Raw genomic sequence first — 19,880 nt, 5'->3', positions numbered from 1 at the left:
TCGCCCTCGCCGTTTACATTTTCCTGCTCGTCAGTGATTTAAAGAAACTCAAATGGATGCGATGTCATTCTGCAGCCTCTCTGGAGATTCCTCCGTTTCAGTTCCAACATGGCTTATATCTCGGGCTGCACCTTAATACTAGCGATGCCACGAAAGCATCCCTGTTACCTCAGTGCGATAACAGGCCATTTGTTTGAATAAAATGACCCTCCAAAGAGTAACCCACCCAAACACTTTTTCCAATCATATTTCTTCATATTTACTGCTGACTAATACACATATCCCTGAACACAATGTGCATTTTAGCATGGCCAGCTCACCTAACCTGCACATGTTTGGATTGTGGGAGGACACCACAGCAAAGTCACATAGACTTGGGGAGAACGTGCAAAGTCCCCACAGTCCCCCGAGGAGAGAATCAAACCAATGTCCCTGGCGCTGTGAGCCAGTATTGCTAACCACTGAGGTACCATGCAATCTTTTGCAATAAGTAAAATCAGTGAAAGATACGTCAAAAACAAGTTTCAAATGAACACTCTCCGGCATTGTCAAAGAATGTCAATCTTGCATTCAATACGAATAGGTGTAATGAAAATAAAAAATACAAAATCCCGCCAATTCATGAATAAACAATAATTAAAAGTTTAATTTGATCAAAGTTCATAACAATGTTTCGACGAATTGCAATTTTTAATGACAAATGTAGGTAATTAGCTGACTAATGAATAATTGGAAGTGGCATATATTTACTTAATGCCGAAGAAAGCGACTTGTTTTCCCTCTTGTTAAACAGCAGAATAACAATGTGTGTGTGCGTGTGTGTGTGTGTGTGTGTATGTGTGTGTCTGTGTTCGAAATGTTTGAATCAAGCTGTTTCTAACAAAATAACTGATGACTTACGAGCACTTAGTCTTGTCAGCTTTAAAACCACAACATTTGTCAAATATTTTCCAGGAAATTACAACCAGAATAACTAGTTAACTTCTTTTCATAGGAACCCAAAGAGAATAAGTAGCGGACACTGTGAATTAGTTGAGTCATTGCAAGAATTCAACTGAAGACAACATCCCTTCTTTCCAAAATGTTCAAAATTTAAAAAATGAAAATTTATTGCCATTGTTGAATGAAAGAATAGAGATGTTAATTCTTTTTCATTTGATTTTGTTGCATGAAACATCCGTAAGCTGTATTATGATTACAAACACAATAAATGTGAGCATTGAAGTCAAATATAATCAATTGAATTCAACTATGTTTCAACAGATAAAATAAAAATTGATATTTACAATGATTGAGAGATTGTGCACTGCAATACATTTGCAGTGGTTCATATACTGTGCCGTAAATCCACATTTGCGCGACCTACTAGATTGAATAATTATTATTTTTATTCTAAATCAGCAACAATTGAATTATCAAAGTCTGTCAATGCATTAAAGAATAATGAATAATCTCTTTTTGCAAGTGATTGAGCAATGTCTGGAAATGAACTGGAATTAATTCAGTTAAAAGTAATTACATTTTCCTGAATTTTAAGACTGAGATGACCGTGATCATTCAAATGAGCTAACATCAGATACTTGCAATGACGTTGGATGGGAAGTCATTGGTTCCTTTGTGGGGTAGGTGACCTGAAAAATAAAGGCATTTTCATACTGTACTATTAGTACTCAGAAATAATGGATTAAATCTAAATGTGAATCTCATTGTATGTGTTCAAAAGACTTATTTAAAAATAATTGTGCCATTATTGTAATGGCAATGACTTGATAATGAATGCTGTATTTTGAAGAATTAAAATGAATCAATATTTCAAAAGCATTTTGCTGTGATGTTGATTGGATATTTATTAAGATCAGTAAATTGAGGCATAAAACATTCTACCTAGCTTTATGGATTGAAGAAAAATGAGCCATTCAGTGTTTATTGAGCAAAATTCTTTTTTTAAGTAAAAAATGTACGTAATACAAGAATTGTGAATTTCCATTAGACGGATTCCTTGTAGAGATATGTTACATCAATTAAATGATCAATATTATGATCAATGTTGAAAGATTTGTGTCAGAATTAGGAAGAGAATTCGTAAGTCATGAAAGTGAGCTTGAAACTGAACAATGTAGTCAATGACATGTAGCGTATATGTGATTTTAATAATATTGTCATTTTTGTACAATGATGAATAATGTTGGAATAGAAATGCCAAAAAAATCAACATGGTCAAAGCAGTTCTTTTCTCACAATGAAATGAAAACAATAATCATTTTGTAGCACTCATTATTTGAAATAGCAGGTTTTTAAATGTGACATATACAGTGAAGGCTAACCCTTTTGCAAAAATGTGGGAAGTTCACAAATTTAAAATGCAGTATTTGTTCAATTTGTAATAAAAATGGTTATAATTTGAATTGTCTCTTGTACACACACAACAAAAAAGGAGCTTAAAGATTGTTAGATTGACAAAGATTTGCTTTACAACATTATTGTAGTATAGTCAATATCTGTGATAAAGTAGAATTATTGGTTTAAACAATATAAATCAACATTAACGACTGAGCTGAAATATAGCACCTCAATTGCATTAACTGCATAGAATAGTAAATAAATGTTTATTATTGTCATTTGTCCTAGGAACAATAAGATACTTACTCAGGTTATTCCACTGAATAGTAATCAGCTGATGATGAATATCTTTGTGTCGCTTTATGTGCACTGTTTTGTGTGAACATTGATTTCAATAAATTTAGATATTTACATGAATTAGGAACAGACTGATAACTGGGTGTGAAAGATCTTATTTAAGATTAGACAATTTTTCGGAATTCAGGAGGTTTGCTGAACAAAACACTGTTAAGTCATCATGCAATAAACTGGATTAGAGAGAAATATGCAAATTCAATTTTCAAATGAATGCACTCGGATATTTTCAGAACATTTCAATCGTACATTCAATATAAATAGATGAATGGAAAACTAAAAACAAATTTCAGACAACTCATAAACAGATCAATAACTAAAAATTGATATATAGTAGGAAGTGGCATTTGTTTATTTAACTGAAGAATAACTTAATTTTTTTCTAATATTTATACCTTTGAAGCATCAAGTTCTATCTTTACTTTGCATATTTCATCTTTGTGAATGCAACATTATCAAATATTTTGCAAAGAATATTGATTGAGTGTAATTAGATACATTCTGTTATTAGCGGACTGAAGAATATATATAGCAGATACTGTGATTATTGGAATGAACAACAAATGAAAACATATCTCATGTTGAATTGAAAGGCAATTCATTCGATTCTTAGATATTTTCTTCTCAACATTCAGAGCTGCTCTGGCACAGCTCTGTGCAAGGTGGGAATTGAAATTGGTCTGGTAACAGAGACACGACCAGACAACTCTGGTCTGGTAACAGATACACGACCAGAGTTGCACTAGATTCCTTCATAACATTCCCAACCAGGCTGGGCAGGGCTGAAAACTAATCAGATGTTTATTGTGATAATTGGATTGGAATTAAATGGTTGGATACTGTGTACAATCTTCTGAAAATTCAGTAGTAATTTACAATAATGATGGGAGTTAACAAATGTCTTAATTTAACATGATTTTTATGATCACTTGTGGAACGACAACTTGACAGAATTGTGTGATTACTGTGCATTATAAATAAAAATGAATATAATTATTCTATATGTTCATAAGTTCCACATTTTCAGAAATGCAAATTACAATGCTTTTGATCTACACGTAAATTGGAACAAAATGATGAATTGGTCAATCAATGTGCCTATTCAGCTGAAGACAACTTTCATTCTTTCTAAAATACACGATTTCTAAGTCACCATTTCCTGTGGTTGTTTAATGAAAGAAGAGAGATGCCAACCCTTTTTTGTGTGCTTCAAAAAATTCATGGGGATTTCAATGATTTTGCACGTGAAAAATATTCAATTGTTATTGTGATTAAAAACACAATAAATGTTAACATTGAAGTGATTTCTAATCAAATCAATTCAAAAGTGTTTCCAAGTTTAAAATGGAAAGCAATATTTAGAATGATTGAGTGATTGTGCATTGCAATGTCCTTGCATTAGTTATTATATGAAAACATAGTTCCACATGTACACCCCTTACCGAATTGAACAATTATTAGGTTTTGGCAACAAATCGATTTGAAATATTTTATTAATGAATTTAAGAATAATGAGGTATCTCCTCTTACTATTCCACTGAGTAATGTTCAGAAATGAAGAGAAATATTGCAGTGTAAATTAACTGGTGTTCTCTGAATTTCAATGGCTGAGAAGACTGTGATCTTTCAAATGAGCAAAAGTCAGATACTTACAAATGATGTTGCAATGGCAATTATTGGTCTTTTGTGGGCGTATTGGCCTTATCAAACAAGTTTTAATGTTGTAGCACTCACACTAAGAAATATGGAAGGTATTAAAAGCACATTGTACTTGTTATAAAGCCTAAGTTAAAGTATTGCGTAATTATTGTAATTGATAATTGTTTCTAAAATCCTGATAGATAAATTGACTTAATATTTTGAATGCACTTTGCTCTGATGTCGATTGTTTATTCATTAAGATAAATAAACTGAAAATTAAAATATAAAACGTGGCTTTAATAATTAAAAAATCTCAGCAACAATTGAACATCGTTCAACTTTTTTTTGGTTGGTTCATGTCTATTTTATTAATGTAACTTTTATCATGATAAATGTTTAGATAAATGTCAGAACGAGGAAGAAAATAATGAGGATGGGAAAGTGGGTATTATTATGCACTAAACATAGAGTCAATGACATTTGGTACAGGGAGTCATTTTGTAGCAAAAAAAACTAATAATTGTGTGATTATTGTTCATTGACAACTAATGTTGGAAGAAAATAAAACTACCTCAAAATGAAATTAAAATAAATATCATTTTGGAGGTCACATGATTTGAAAAATGGAAATTGTCACTTAATGTGACATTTGAGCTGAAGAATCGTTCTTCCCCCTGCCACCCCCATGTGTAGTCCTTTCAATAATTTAAAATTTAGTATAAGTTGAACTAAATAACAAATGGATGTTCCTCCATTGTTTTCTTGAAAACAAAAATTTAAAATATTAACATGAAAATGATATCGCTCTGCAAGGAATAATTTCACAGATAATAAGTGTTTGTATTGAATTTAAATGTCACCATAGCTGTAGGAGTGATTTCCCCTGACAGGGAATGAAGACTGAGGAGATAGGCCGAACTCAGGCAAGTGGAAGATGTTTACTCATGCTGCAATCAGTTAATGCAGGGATCATCCCCCCGAGGCCAATCTAGGAAGGGAGGTCCATGACACACTAATGTGTACAGTAAAAAGCAGTATTTTTACACACCTTCTGTATTACAATGTCCACATGCAATGTGGTTACAGTCGTTCCATCATGATACAGACACCCAATCCTGTAGAACACCTAATCTTGGATGAACATCAATATGGATAGCCCGAATTTCCTATTGGTTCATGGTGTTTTACAGGTGCTATAATCTCCAGGCCTTGGGATCTCTGTGCATTTTATTTCCTCACATTACAAAATTAATTGCTGCAGTCCTTTGGGCCTCTCACTATGCCTTATTTACAATTCTCAAGAATATGTAATTAGAAAAGTCTTAAATGTTCTGAGCAATTTTAAAATAGTAACTATTTCTGACAATCAAACCCTGCCTGTTTCCCTGACAGCCGCTGTGGAAGTTAGCTGGGCTCTATCCTGCAGTTGGTGTTTATTCATTCACTTGGGCAATTATTCTTTCATTAATGAAAGTCAGGGTTGGTCATTTTTCTGTGTGCCTGCATTCTCTTATCACTATCTGGAATATGACTGTCTGGAATTGCATGCTTATGGACTTGGAGTAGGATTGTACAAAATGTTCTTTTTTTAACTTAAGACTGAAACACACTGTTGGTCTTATTTATCTCCCCTCCACCATTTTGTGTTTTAATTCCAAGGCAGGCTGCTCAGGGCTTCCCTACAGCAGCAAATCAATAAGGATTTCAGCATTAAAATAAAAATCAACATTCGCTACCATTAGGAAACTGTACCATGCAATATGCTTACGTCACTGAGACTTAATTCCACACTTAAAGCCGACTATACTGATTTGATCAATGATTACATATTAGATATAAGTAACAATTAGTGTTAAAACTAGTCACTGTAAACTTAAAATGATTAGAAATGTCATATTACAATCCGCAACATGTAGAATTGGAGTCGAAAACAATCAGATGTATCTTCATTTGTAAGGCTGAATATGAATCCAATGATTTCTGTGAACATTCAAATGAGAAGATATCAGATATTTCCTGTCAGTGTTGGATGAGGGATCATTGCTTGGTTTGTGGTTGTGTTGACCTGGAATAAAAGATAATTTTTTCTTAGTAAAATTAGCACTATGAAATAATGATTTAAATTGAAATGTGAATCTCACGATATTTGTTACAAAACCTAAATTAAATTACTGTGTGATTGTTGGACTAACAATGAATTGGTAATCTATTTTAGAACACTGACACATTAAGTGATTCAATATTTCCAAACAGGTTTGCTGTGATATGGTACTAAGCACATATGCTCTTACTTAAAAATTAAAATCATGGAAATGAAAGAAAGATAAATACACATACCATGCGCTTATTGTAAATTCATGCAAAATACAACTGTGGAATATGTTTAAAGCAGTTTTTCCTGAAATGAAAAGATAACTAGAATGATTAGCAGCAGGATGTAATCGCAATAAAAAATCATTCAATGTGACTATTCAGCTGCAGGCAGCTCCCCTTCCTTACACATATGTATAACTTCCAACAATTCAAAATTTACTCTGATAAAGAAAAGAACATACGCATGTAAATTCTTTTTTCTTGTTGACAAAAAAGTCACAAATTTGAATTTTTTTAGCTTTAAAAAATTTAACTATTACTGTGATCAGAAATACAATAAAACTTCATGTTGAAGAAAAATCAAATCAAATCAAAATACACATCGATATTCACAATAATTGGGAGAGTGAACACAACAATATCTTTCCATCAGTTAATGTACTGAGCCATAATTCCACTGTTATATCCCTTACTGGATTGATCAATTATTAGATATTAATAACTAAATTATTAATATGCTATCATTGAACTGAATATTAATGAGAAATCTCATTAATGTTTGAACGAGCAATGTGTCAACATAAACAGTAATTATTAGTGAAATGTCTAAGATATCTCTTTATAAATGAGGCTGAGATTACTTTGATTGTTGAAACGAGTAGCATTCAGATATTTATAATGAGCATTGGCTGCAAATCAATGCTTTTTGGTGTAGACCTGAAAGATTTTGTTATTGTAGTATAGGCAGTAAGAAATTATGATGTGCATCGCACCTTACTGAATATTTTCAAGTTTTCTAACAGGTTTCTGGTCCAATCTTCAGTTTAACAAGGGTAATTTTGGGTCAGAACATCAATAACTGCAAACAATTTAAACACATCTCCATCAAAGTTGCTAATCTGATAATTCAGAACAAATATAAAAAAATTACCTCTGTAAATTTAATTGACTATATTTTTAGATTATAGTCAAGTTCATTATCTACTTATTTCCTTCCTATTTCTGACACCAGTGGCTAAATATTGATTAGATTAAATGTCATATGAGATAGACATTAGCTTTCTCTCAAAGATCTGTACAGCACAGGAATGGGCCATTTGGCCCATAATGTTGTGCTGAACATAATGCAAAAGAAACTCATCCCTTCTGCCTACCCTTGGTTCATATCCTTCCAAATTATCGAAATGAACATTAAAGAGCCTTAATGTATCTGCTGCCACCACCAACCCTGGAAGTCCATTCCAGACAGCAATCACTCCCTGTGTACAAAACAAATTGCCCCTTACATGCCCCTTGAACTTCCCCTCCTAACCTTAAACACATGTCACGTAGTTTTTGACGCTTCAACTCTGGGAAAAACTTTCTGACCGTCAACCCTATCTACGTATCTAATGATTGTACAGACTTCCATCAAGTCTTCCCCCAGTCTCCGCCACTTCACAAAAAAGCAATCTGAATTTTTCTCGCCTCTCCAAATCCAGGCAGCATCCTGGTAAATGCCCTCTGTACCCTCTCCAAAGCATCCATACCCTTCCTGGAACATGGCGAACAAAAGTGAATACAATACTTTAAGTATGCCTTAACCAAAGTGTTAAAATGTTACAACATGACTTCCTGACTCTTGTAACCAGTTCCCTGACCAATAAAGGCAAGCATGCCATTTGCCTTCCTAACCACCTAATTACTTGCATGGTCACTTTCAGGGAGCCATGGTCTTGAACGTCAAGATCCCTTTGAATAATAAAGCTGTTAGGGTCCTGCCATTAACTATCTACTTTTTTTTAACATTTGAGCTTCCAAAGTGAAACACCTCACACTTGTATGGATTAAACTTCACCTTTAATTACTCTGCCCATATCTGCAATTTCTCTTTTTCCTGCTGCATTATTTGACAACACTCTACACTGTCCCCAACTGCACTGAACGTTATATCATCTGCAAACTTATTAACTCACCCAATTAGATTTTAATCCATGTCACTTCTATATAATTGCATCGCAAACAGAAGGGTTCCAGTACAGATCCCTGTGGATAAAAGACAGAAAATGAGGTAAATGCAGAATTCTTGAAGAAATGAGGTTTTTTCAATGACAGAATAATTCTGATGAATAATCTTCTAAAGTGAGATTTTTTAAAAAATTAACCCAATATTTTAATTCATTATCCAGTACAAACTGCTTTGAAAATATTGTATCATCTTAAGTGTTGCATTCTCACATTAAATATTATTTAATTGTCATTTCAATTATCACACCATCATGAGATTTACATTTTCGTTCAATCCATTATTTATTAAGGCCAGTATCATAATGAAACATTGACATTCTTTTCAGGTCAACACACCTGCAATCAACCAAAGTTCTCTCACCCAACACTCATTTTAACTCTCTTTTTCTCTTTTATTTGAATTCTCGTATTAATGGAAGGATCATTAATCAGTCTTATCAATTAAGAAATTGCTAACTATTTTTCACATAAATATTTAATTTTTTTCCAACATATTGCACAATTACATTGCAATAGGGGTTTTCTCATCATTCTTAAATTTGTTATCAGCCATTTTAAAACTAATTATTACCAAAATCTAACCGGTAATCATTGTTGAAATCCAATATCTCCAGCTGTATATGTGGAACTATGTCTCAGTACATCAACTGATACAAACAATATTGCACTCTACAATCTCTTAATCTTAGCAAAAATAATTTTAAGTGTGGAATCTTAGCTGGATTGAATTGGTTGTAAGAAAAAGTGCAGTCTGAAGAAAGGTCACTGGGCCCAACTCTCTCCACAGATGCTGCCAGACCTGCTGAGTTATTTTCCAGCAATTACTGAGTTTGTTTGTGATTTCCAGCATCCACAGTTTTGTTTACAATCTTGTATTGATTGTATTTCACTTCAATTCTAACATTGTTACAGTTCTGATTATTACAATAAGAGCTAAGTATTTTTCATGTTAAGCATTATTTAAATTACACGTGTTCCTTGTGTAAATAAACCAGAATTAACAAATGTTTGTTCTATGCTTTTACAATAAATCTTGAATTCTTAGAAATCACATTTTTTTGAAAATGAGGGAAGTTGTCTTTCGCTGAGTAGTCACATTGAATGACTAATGCTTTATTTCCAATTCATGTGCATTAAAAAGCAGGTTAATTTTAACTTATGCACATGAATAACTGCTTCAAACAAATTGACTTACTTGATTATCATGAGATTTATGTTTATTTAAGACCATTGTTGCTTCGTTCCATCATTATTAGAAATTACTAATTCTTTTTATCCATTACACAATGGAACTGTCTAATACAATCCTAGTCCAATTATAACAATAAATATCTGAGCAGTTTTCCCTGTGAATAAACACAGTAAGTATGTGATTATAGTCCTGCCCTTCCTGCATGGGAATATTATGGTAATGTGTGTACTAGGAGACCAGGAGCCATGGGTTCAATTCCCAACTTCAACAGAGATGTGTCAAAACACCTCAGAGTTGATTAGAAAATATCTAAGTGTCGACTGAATTGCTTTTCAACCAACATTGTCTCAACTTGTAACTGTTGTTCATTATAATGATCACAACATCTTGAATTTATTTGCTTCACATCACTGATTAAAGTATGAATTGGGCTTGGACTGCTTTAGTACCTGAGAAGTAAATTATTTATTAACACTAAATAGTCACGAGATTATGCCAATTCCTTTTTCTATCAAATGTCATGGACTGTATCTTGTGGTCACTCTCATATTCACTTTCATTATCTTTTTATTTTCTTCTTAATTCAGACACAAATGTTTGAACACCGATAAAGTATGAATAAAGTATTATGCTGCTTCTAAATACCTCTCAACTTTTAATAACTTTGCAGTCTTAAAGATTCTACGGTGTAAATAATTTTTAAGGTGAGGAGGAAAGATTTAAAAGGGGTCTGAGGGGCAACTTTTCCACACTGTTTTTCACATATTGGGATGAGCTGTGAGAGGAAGGGCAGTGGCTGGTACAATTACAACATCTAAAAGACTTTTGGACAGTTTATTGGATAGAAAACGTCCAAAGGGGTATGGGAGAAACACAGGGAAATGGGACTAGTTTAGTTTAGGAAACTTGGCCGGAATGCCAAGTTAGGCTGAATGGCCTGTTTCCGTGCTGTATCAGTCTAGCATTCTACAATTCAAACTTCACTGTGATTGGTCAAGGAAAGAACAAACGGGTGTTAATTCTATTTTGTATCCATAAAAAAGTGAGATGAATTTTAAATAATTTTGTCACATGAAATAGTTTGCTCTTATTGTGATTAGAAATACAATGAATGTGAGCATTGAAGTGAAATATAATTTAATCAATTCAACTGTGTTTCCATGGTTAAAATAAAAATTGATATTCACAATCATTGTGAGTTTGTACATTGCAATATCTTCACATTACTTCATGTACTGAGCCATTATTACACATTTATACCCCCTACTGAACTGAACAATAATTAGATAGATTTTCGAAAATCTAAGTGTTGCTCTATCAGTACACTTGTAAGAAGGAGAAATTTAATTTTGCTACATGACTGTGCAATGTGCAGACATGAACAGGAATTATTGCAGTGAAAAGTCGTTCCAGTTTTCTGAATTCATAAGGCTGAGATTACTGTGATTATTCAAAACAGCAAAAGTCAGTTTACAAAGCGTGTTGGATGCAAAATGATTGGTTCCATTGTGGGATAGTTAACCTGAAAACAATCGCATTGTTTCAATGGATTAAATTAAAATATGGATTAAAATAATATATGGATCTGACGAAACACATTAGAAAGACAAACAAATTATTCTGCAATTATTATAAGGATAGTGAATTCCTAATAAATGTTGTATTCTGAACAAATAAATTGACTCAATATTTTAAAATCACTTTGCTCTGATGTTGATTAGACGTACATTAAGATCGGTAAACTGAAGACTGAAATATAATACTTAGATTGAAGAGAATAGTTATTGAAGAGAATTATTTTTTGTCAAAATGCAGACAATACAGAAGTAATGTATTTCATTCAATTAGTTTACTTGTCGAAACATGCTATGTGATTTTAATTTATGTAATTTTATACTGATCGATGTTCAAACATTTGTGTCTGAATTAAGAAGAAAATAAAAAGATAATGAAAGTGAATAGGAGAGTGACCATAAGATACAGTCCGTGACATTTGATAGAAAAAGGAATTTGCATAATCTCGTGACTATTTAGTGTTAATAAATAATTTACTTCTCAGGTACTGAAGCAGTCCAAGTCCAAGTACAACAAGATCTGGACAATATCCAGGCTTGGGCTTACAGGAGGCAAGTAACATACATGCCACACAAATGCAGGCTATCACATATAAGACATAACCTAACCACCATCCCTTGACATTCGATGGTGTTACCATGACTGAACACCCACTATCAACATTATCCTGTGAATAATCATTGATCAGGAACGGAATTGGTCTCACCACATAAACACAGTGGCTACAAGAGTAATTCAACTCCTGGCTCCTGAAATCCTGTCCAAACGCTACTAGGCACAAGTCAGGAGTGTGATGGAATACTCCCACTTGCCTGGATGAGTGCAGCCCTAACAACACTGAAGAAACTTGATACCATCGGAATAAAGCAGCCCGCTTGATTGGCACTGCTGCTACTGAACATCAGTGGTGGTGAGGGTAGATGTTTGTGGATGTCCTAGCTACAATCTCTGCCTCTTCTTATTAACAAAGATAAAAGAATCTTACATTGCTCAACATTCTCATCAAAACCGAGTACAGTATTCACCCCAGCACTCTTTTATACCAACCAGCAGCATTTCCACCACCAATAGCAGCTTCTCTTAAAATATTTTGTCAGTAACTTGTAATTAACTGGTTACTACAATTACAACTGAAAATGTGTTGCTGGAAAAGCACAGGTCAGGCAGTATCAAAGGACCAGGTGAATTGACGTTTCGGGCATAAGCCCTTCTTCAGGAAGGTCCTGAAGAAGCAGTGAACCACATTTTGAAATGATCTTTCTGAACATAATATCGATCAGGTTAAAACTGAAGTCGGTGTCTTACACAACTTGCTGCAAGGTCACAAACAGTAGAATCTGAGGTGATCATGAGTATATGGAGGTGAATGTGGGAGACAAGCTGGGACTGTATTGGAGTAGTCACTGTGAGAGGGAACAAATGCTGGATGCAGGGTTTCAGCAGCTGGACTGACACTGAGGTGAGCCATCGGAAACTGAGCAAGTGACCACCATCTAATAGGACAGAGAAACTGATCCATCAGCCTGAAACTGAGTGATCACGTGGCTGTCAGTGACTCCAACACAAGTGAATGGAAACATTGCTCAGAGCCTGTTTCTGTAACATTCAACACAAGCAGGAAATGGAAAGTGAATAATGAGCTGAAAACAAGGCCACTGCTCTGTTAGAGTCAAAATCATTCAATGTTCAGTTATTGGACATTATTGACTCTCAGAATATTCTAACCTGCAGAATCACAGTAAAAGGGGAAAGTAAACAACATTTTTGGCAAAGACAGAATGAGCCAACTGCTTGTATAAAAACAGCTCAGAACAAATGTGCTGAATTCTCCACAAACTGACAAACACAGGTACCATCAGTTTATAGATAGACAATGAAATTCTTCAGAAAAACCCTTCCCTGTTTATGGTGTGTGGTAGGAAACATTCTCAGTGAGAACTGCCACTTATTTCCTTTGAAAAGAATCTCTGTTTCCCCTCAGAAAAGCAGGTGTGCCCCAAACTTACAGACTGTCTTACAGACAAAGGAAACCTGATCAGGGACTCGCAGGTTAATTAAGCTATGAGTGACAGTCCATTGCACACAACAAGAGCTTAGACCACAACAGATTCTAGTGAAACCAACAATGCAATGAAAAAGGTGAATTAGTCTTAATAATCATGCAGCCTCTCTCAATCAAATAATCCCAGTCAACTTCTAAACATTTTAAAACTATTAATACCAATGTATACATATTTATTTACTTTCCTAATTTCCTCCAAAAAATATATATGACTATTCTCTTTAAAATATATTTTAAATGGTCAATTCATAATCACAATTCAGTTCCAATTATTCTTAGTGCAAAACAACTAGCAAACTAAAATAGTTTTCACGTCAATAATGACACTGGAAACTTTGTTATGTAGTTTACCCATATTTCCAAATATTGTTTTGGTTCATTATTCCAGTGAAGCTAAAATTCAAGTCTATTTATTTTCTCTGATATCCTTCCATTACTTTATTCCCTAATAACAATGCCCATGGTGTAATGGGTGACAAACATTAAATAAAATTGAATTTTCAATGCAAGAACTTGTACAAATAATCACATATTATTCAGTTCATTCATTATCGTTGATTATGAGGGTTATTTTCACTGTATGATCATGTTAAATTCACTTAAATAATCAGAGTAGAATTTTCACCTTTAAAGATATGTAAAGTGAATGTCAAATTATTAATATTTCAAGTAAAACCAAATTCACATTTTGCTCTGTGTTATTCCAGGAATGACAGGATGTGTTGAATTATTATGGGAAACAGGAACAAGTGAAGGTGGTGGCTCTCTGACGTGAGGCCTTAAAGCCAAAGGGCCAGGTGGTAGTTACAGTGGGGGAGGTACCGAGTGCCCCGCTGTCCTCAGAAGGCAGTGAGGATGGTGACACTGACTGGAACGGGTTAGATGACAAAGCACCCACGTATGGACAGAGGGACGACAATGGGTGGGATGACCCACCGCCCTATAAGGCCCAGAAGGCCGTGTCTGTGGCACCACTGGGCATCAAAGGTCAACTTGGACAGACAGTAGGGAGCAACAAAGGGAACTGACAGAAACCAAACATGAACCGTTCACCTGCTGAATAACAGATGTTGGTGTGTTAACACCCAGCCTGATAGAGAAATGGTAATAACGGGCCTTATTGGGACAATATGGATGAATTAGTTGAGGTACAGTCTCACCGATGATGGTGTTAGGCCAAAATCCTTTATGCCAAGATGCCTGGACGTGTACAGCAGAACCTGTCTCTGCAATGAGTGGGTGAGGGTTTGAGCCCCCCCCAGTGCACAGCCGATGAGTGCCTCCAGGCATTCACAGATATTACAGGGATACACTGGGGAGGGGACAGACTGAATGGGCTAAAATAACCTTGGTGTCTCAGGGAACCAAGGGTATTATCGAGGCTCATACAGAGAGGAAGCCTGAGGTGTGTAAGGACCACGGGGGATTACCAAACCCCAACCTGTGATGATGAAATAGGTTTGATGTATTTAACAGATGACATGGGACCCTATTTAACTGTAATTATAAACGTGGGACTGCCAGTGGGAGATCATTCTAATCACATTCTGAATTGGGCCATGAGAGCTGAGACAAACTCAGAAACACAGGGAGGGTAGTACAGTACAGGGAGGGTACTGCAGTACAGGGAGGGTAACCAGACCCACAATGTTACAAGGGAAGCAGGAAAGGGCACATAGACAAGGAACGTAGGCAGAGAGAGGGAGATAGATGTTCACATTGTGTGTGTGCCTGTGTTCACGTAGGCACATGAATATTCATTGACGCTGTGTTTGGGAACCAGCAGAACAAATATTAATAAAAGGAGCATCTATATCAGTTACCGAAACGGATTTGCCCCTCACCCCTCAATTACTAAAATGAGAGCAGTTGGAGAGGGAATCAAGGAAGCTGGATGAAATAAATCTGTCCCAATGCAGATCATCGATATGGCAAAATATATTCAGATATGGGAGTGTGAAACTGAGGAAGGGACCATTCTGGAAGTTGCCATTTTAGAACAGTTCAGAGCAACTATTGATGTAGAGGCACAAACTCTAATATGGGTACAATCTGGCCAGGCCCAGGACAGGAAGCAAAGGAGAGGCGACATCTCCAGAGTAGTTACCTTGCAGGGAGACTGGAACAGTCACAGAATCTGGGGAGTTATAGCTAGGACCCAAACAGCAGGGCGGGTAACTCAAACAGGAATGTGGGTTATTATCTGTAGATCCTGTAAAGATCGAGGGCCCTCTCACTCCCCACCCAAACTGGATCCCATTAAAGCTGGGGCTGAGAAGGCAATAATTGTGACAGTAACAGATTGAGAGAAGCAGGGAATAGTCAGACCAACAGTATCCCAGACTAACTCACATAAGCCGGACAGCTCATCCCACCTCACTATTGATTAGACCTCCCTCAGTAAATCTGCCACTAAAGAGTATCCTACAGTAGTGAACCACACCACTTTATTTAATGGATTAAAATTGCAACAGGATACAGTCTCAGCCCTTGATATTGTGAATGGGTTACTGTGGACCTAGAACGGTCAGAATAAGCTAGTATTTACTGTCTGAGGAAAGCAGTAGACCTGGATCCAGTTACCTCAGGGACCTCATAATATTCCAGTATATCCCACCGATATATGGCTGATGGAGTGCATCGATTTAATCTTACCAACACCTCATTGCCTCAGTTGGTGAGAAAGAACATATCCGGATATTACATAGAGTATTGGGTCAGGTCAGGCAGACCGGGCTTAAAATTAACCCACAGAGCGTGGGAAGGTAGGGAGAGATGTACCTGGGACATCACATCAGGAAGATCAAATCAGGAACGGAGGGGGACAATCCCAGTGAAACGAAAGACCATGATTTCAAAACTATCCACCCGCACACTGTGAAGGGGATAAGGCAAACTTTAGGATTGTTTAATTATTGGAGGACTTTTTTGGAGAATTACCCAGAAATGGCAGAACCATCACGAGCCCTGACAGAAGCGCGGACATTAGCCAGGTGTCAGGCAGTCAGCATATACACAGAGAGACAGCATGCCTTTGGTATAGTTCATGACCAAGTGATAGCCTGGGCTCGGTGAGGGTAAATCACCCTGTCTGTGGGCACGTAGAGCATGAAGGACAGGTCAGAGAGTTAGTGGAAGCAGCTAACTTTCCCAGTGAAGCAGCAATAATGAGAATTAGATCTCACAAGGTAGTCAAAACCCCACACCAATGGGGCAGTAAGTTTGTGGATAAGGCAGGTGAATAGACAATAGACAATAGGTGCAGGAGTAGGCCCTTCTGCCCTTCGAGACAGCACCACCATTCATTATGATGATGGCTGATCATCCTCAATCAGTATCCTGCTCCTGCCTTATCCCCATAACCCTTGATTCCACTATCCTTAATCACTCTATCCAATTCTTTCTTGAAAGTACCCAGAGACTTGGCCTCCACAGCCTTCTGGGGCAGAGCATTCCATATACCCACCATCTCTGGGTGAAGAAGTTTCTCCACAACTCTGTTCTAAGTGGCCTACCCCTTAGTTTTAAAATTTGTCCTCTGGTTCAGGACTCACCCATCAGCAGAAACTTGCTTCCTGCCTCCAGAGTGTCCAATCCTTTAATAATCTTATATGTGAAATACTGACTGAAATAGTGCAGACATTTGAGGAGATGGCAATGGCCGTAGCTACAGAAGTGAGAGAGGAAGGTTTAAAGATATTCCCAGAAACAGTCCCACAACAGCAGAAACAGGAATGGGAAAAGGGTGGGGCAGTAATAGGACACGTCAGAGTCTGGATGATCCAGCAGTGCCACTACACTGTATAAGACAAACATTATTAAAAACATATCATGGGCTGGCCCATATTGGGGAGGATAAAATGCAATATCAGATGATCCACTACAATCCTTGCCTGGAACAGGGAGAAATACAGCAAGGTTTTGTCGAAGGTGTGTAGTCTGTTCACAGTGTGAGCCAGGGAAAGCAATAAAATGGAGGCAGCAGCAGGGACCCAGGGGCCCATGGGAACAATTACAGATGGATTTTACACACACACCCAATCCCAGGGAAGGAAGTCCTGCTGGGTTTTAGTAAATAGGTTTACTCAATGGGTGGAAGCATTCCCCTGCAGATTCTGACCAAGGGACAAATGTTACAGGGAACATAGCTCTTTAGCTTATGTGCCCTGTTTGGTACTGAACAGAAATCCCATCCCCCATACCACCCCCAGAGCTCTGGGACAGTAGAAGGAATGACGCAGACACTGAAAGCTAGTCTGACTAAGGCTCTCTCAGAGACAGGACAGCGATGGGTTAGAGTACTATTTAGCAGCCTAATAAAACTGAGGACAACCCCAGCAAAGGGGACGGGACAGTCCCCCTTTGAATTAGTGACTGGATGGACAATGCAGATGCCACAGGGTATGGTAGTGGGAGGGCCGGAGATGTGTGGTAGTGGGAGGGCCGGAGATGGGTGGTAGTGGGAGGGCCGGAGATGGGTGGTAGTGGGAGGGCCGGAGATGGGTGGTAGTGGGAGGGCCGGAGATGGGTGGTAGTGGGAGGGCCGGAGATGGGTGGTAGTGGGAGGGCCGGAGATGGGTGGTAGTGGGAGGGCCGGAGATGGGTGGTAGTGGGAGGGTTGGAGATGTGTGGTAGTGGGAGGGTTGGAGATGTGTGGTAGTGGGAGGGTTGGAGATGTGTGGTAGTGGGAGGGCCGGAGATGTGTGGTAGTGGGAGGGCCGGAGATGTGTGGTAGTGGGAGGGCCGGAGATGTGTGGTAGTGGGAGGGCCGGAGATGTGTGGTAGTGGGAGGGCCGGAGATGTGTGGTAGTGGGAGGGCCGGAGATGTGTGGTAGTGGGAGGGCCGGAGATGGGTGGTAGTGGGAGGGCCGGAGATGGGTGGTAGTGGGAGGGCCGGAGATGGGTGGTAGTGGGAGGGCCGGAGATGGGTGGTAGTGGGAGGGCCGGAGATGGGTGGTAGTGGGAGGGCCGGAGATGGGTGGTAGTGGGAGGGCCGGAGATGGGTGGTAGTGGGAGGGCCGGAGATGGGTGGTAGTGGGAGGGCCGGAGATGGGTGGTAGTGGGAGGGCCGGAGATGGGTGGTAGTGGGAGGGCCGGAGATGGGTGGTAGTGGGAGGGCCGGAGATGTGTGGTAGTGGGAGGGCCGGAGATGTGTGGTAGTGGGAGGGCCGGAGATGTGTGGTAGTGGGAGGGTTGGAGATGTGCAATGACAGGGATAGGGTTAAACCATTTGTAAAAGAACTGGCAAAGCAGCCGCATGAGCTGAGAGAATCAGAGACTGGGAAAGGAAACATGGAAATATCTGAGCTGACATTCCAAACTCTGGAGTTCAGGTCAGGGGGAAAATATTACTGGATCGTATGAAGTAAACACATCAAAATGCTGGACTTATCTGGGGGAGCCAGAGAGGGACCTTTCCCATCCTGTATTAGTAAGGAGCTCTGAATAAACATTGGTCGTGGTGCTCAGCACAGAACTCAAGGCTCCTCTTTGATATTTCTTCCAGTAACAGTTGTGTAGGGGTATGTTGCTGGCTGGAGGTCTGTGACCAGTGCCTCTGTTCCACAAGGGTCAGAGCTGGGACATCTGTTGCTTGTAATATATATAAATGAAAAGTTTGAAAATGTAAACGTTTTAATTAGCAAGTTTGTAGATGGCACAAACTGTTGAAGTTGTGAATCGTGAAGAATGATGTCAAAGGATACAGCAAGAAAGAGATGAGTCAGAAAGTTTTGTGGGGAAATTGCAGATATATTTTAATTCAGACAAGTGTGAGGTGATGCATTTTGGAAGACACAAAGCAAGAGGAATTTGTACAATAAACGGAAGGGTCCTGAGCAACACTGATATACAGAGGGATCTTCAGTTGCAAGCTGAAAGATCCCTGAAAGTGGTGAAGGAGGTGAATGGCAGGCTTGCCTTCTTTAGTCAGGGGAGTGATAATAAAACTATGATCAGGCCACCTTTCGGGGATTGTGTGCCGTTTTGATCACCACATTATAGGAAGAAGGTGAAGGCTTTTGGGAAGGTGGAAACAGGTTTACCAGGATGTTGCCTGGATTGGGAGAGGTTAGAAAATCTTGGATTGTTCTCTTTGGAAAGTCAATGTCTGTGGGGTGACCCAACTGGCACAGAGTTTGTAAACCATGGTTTACTTCAGAAATTGTATCTCTTGTTAAAAAGAAGAAAGAGGCTTATGTGTTGATGAGGCAAAATGGTACAGATGAAGCAAGAGAGAGTTACAGATCAGCTAGGAAGGATTTAAAGAGAGTTAAGAAAAGCAAAGGGAGGACACGAGCAGTTTTTAGCAAACAGAATTAAGGGTAACCCTGAAATTGACTGCGGTTAAAGTACTGCCCACATTTCTGATCCCCTTATTCCAGGGTTGATGTGATC

At 37.9% G+C, this 19,880-nt stretch overlaps 1 long non-coding RNA gene across 10 annotated transcripts in view; it reads right to left on the bottom strand.

Moving 5' to 3' along the window:
• Positions 1–1,084: 1,084 nt before the first annotated feature.
• Positions 1,085–19,880, bottom strand: part of LOC140471564 (uncharacterized) — a 56,627-nt gene continuing 37,831 nt past the window's right edge. For all 10 annotated transcript variants that reach the window (XR_011957097.1, XR_011957092.1, XR_011957098.1 and 7 more), the window contains 2 exons: positions 8,604–8,673; positions 1,085–6,400 (listed from right to left, as the gene is read on the bottom strand). This is a non-coding gene — a long non-coding RNA (uncharacterized lncRNA). The remainder of the gene's footprint in view (positions 6,401–8,603; positions 8,674–19,880) is intronic.

The sequence above is a fragment of the Chiloscyllium punctatum genome, unplaced genomic scaffold (assembly GCF_047496795.1).
Source record: "Chiloscyllium punctatum isolate Juve2018m unplaced genomic scaffold, sChiPun1.3 scaffold_121, whole genome shotgun sequence".
Classification (NCBI taxonomy): domain Eukaryota; kingdom Metazoa; phylum Chordata; class Chondrichthyes; order Orectolobiformes; family Hemiscylliidae; genus Chiloscyllium; species Chiloscyllium punctatum.
Note: the sequence above shows the minus strand (reverse complement) of the source record. Positions and strands in the feature narration are given on the sequence as shown.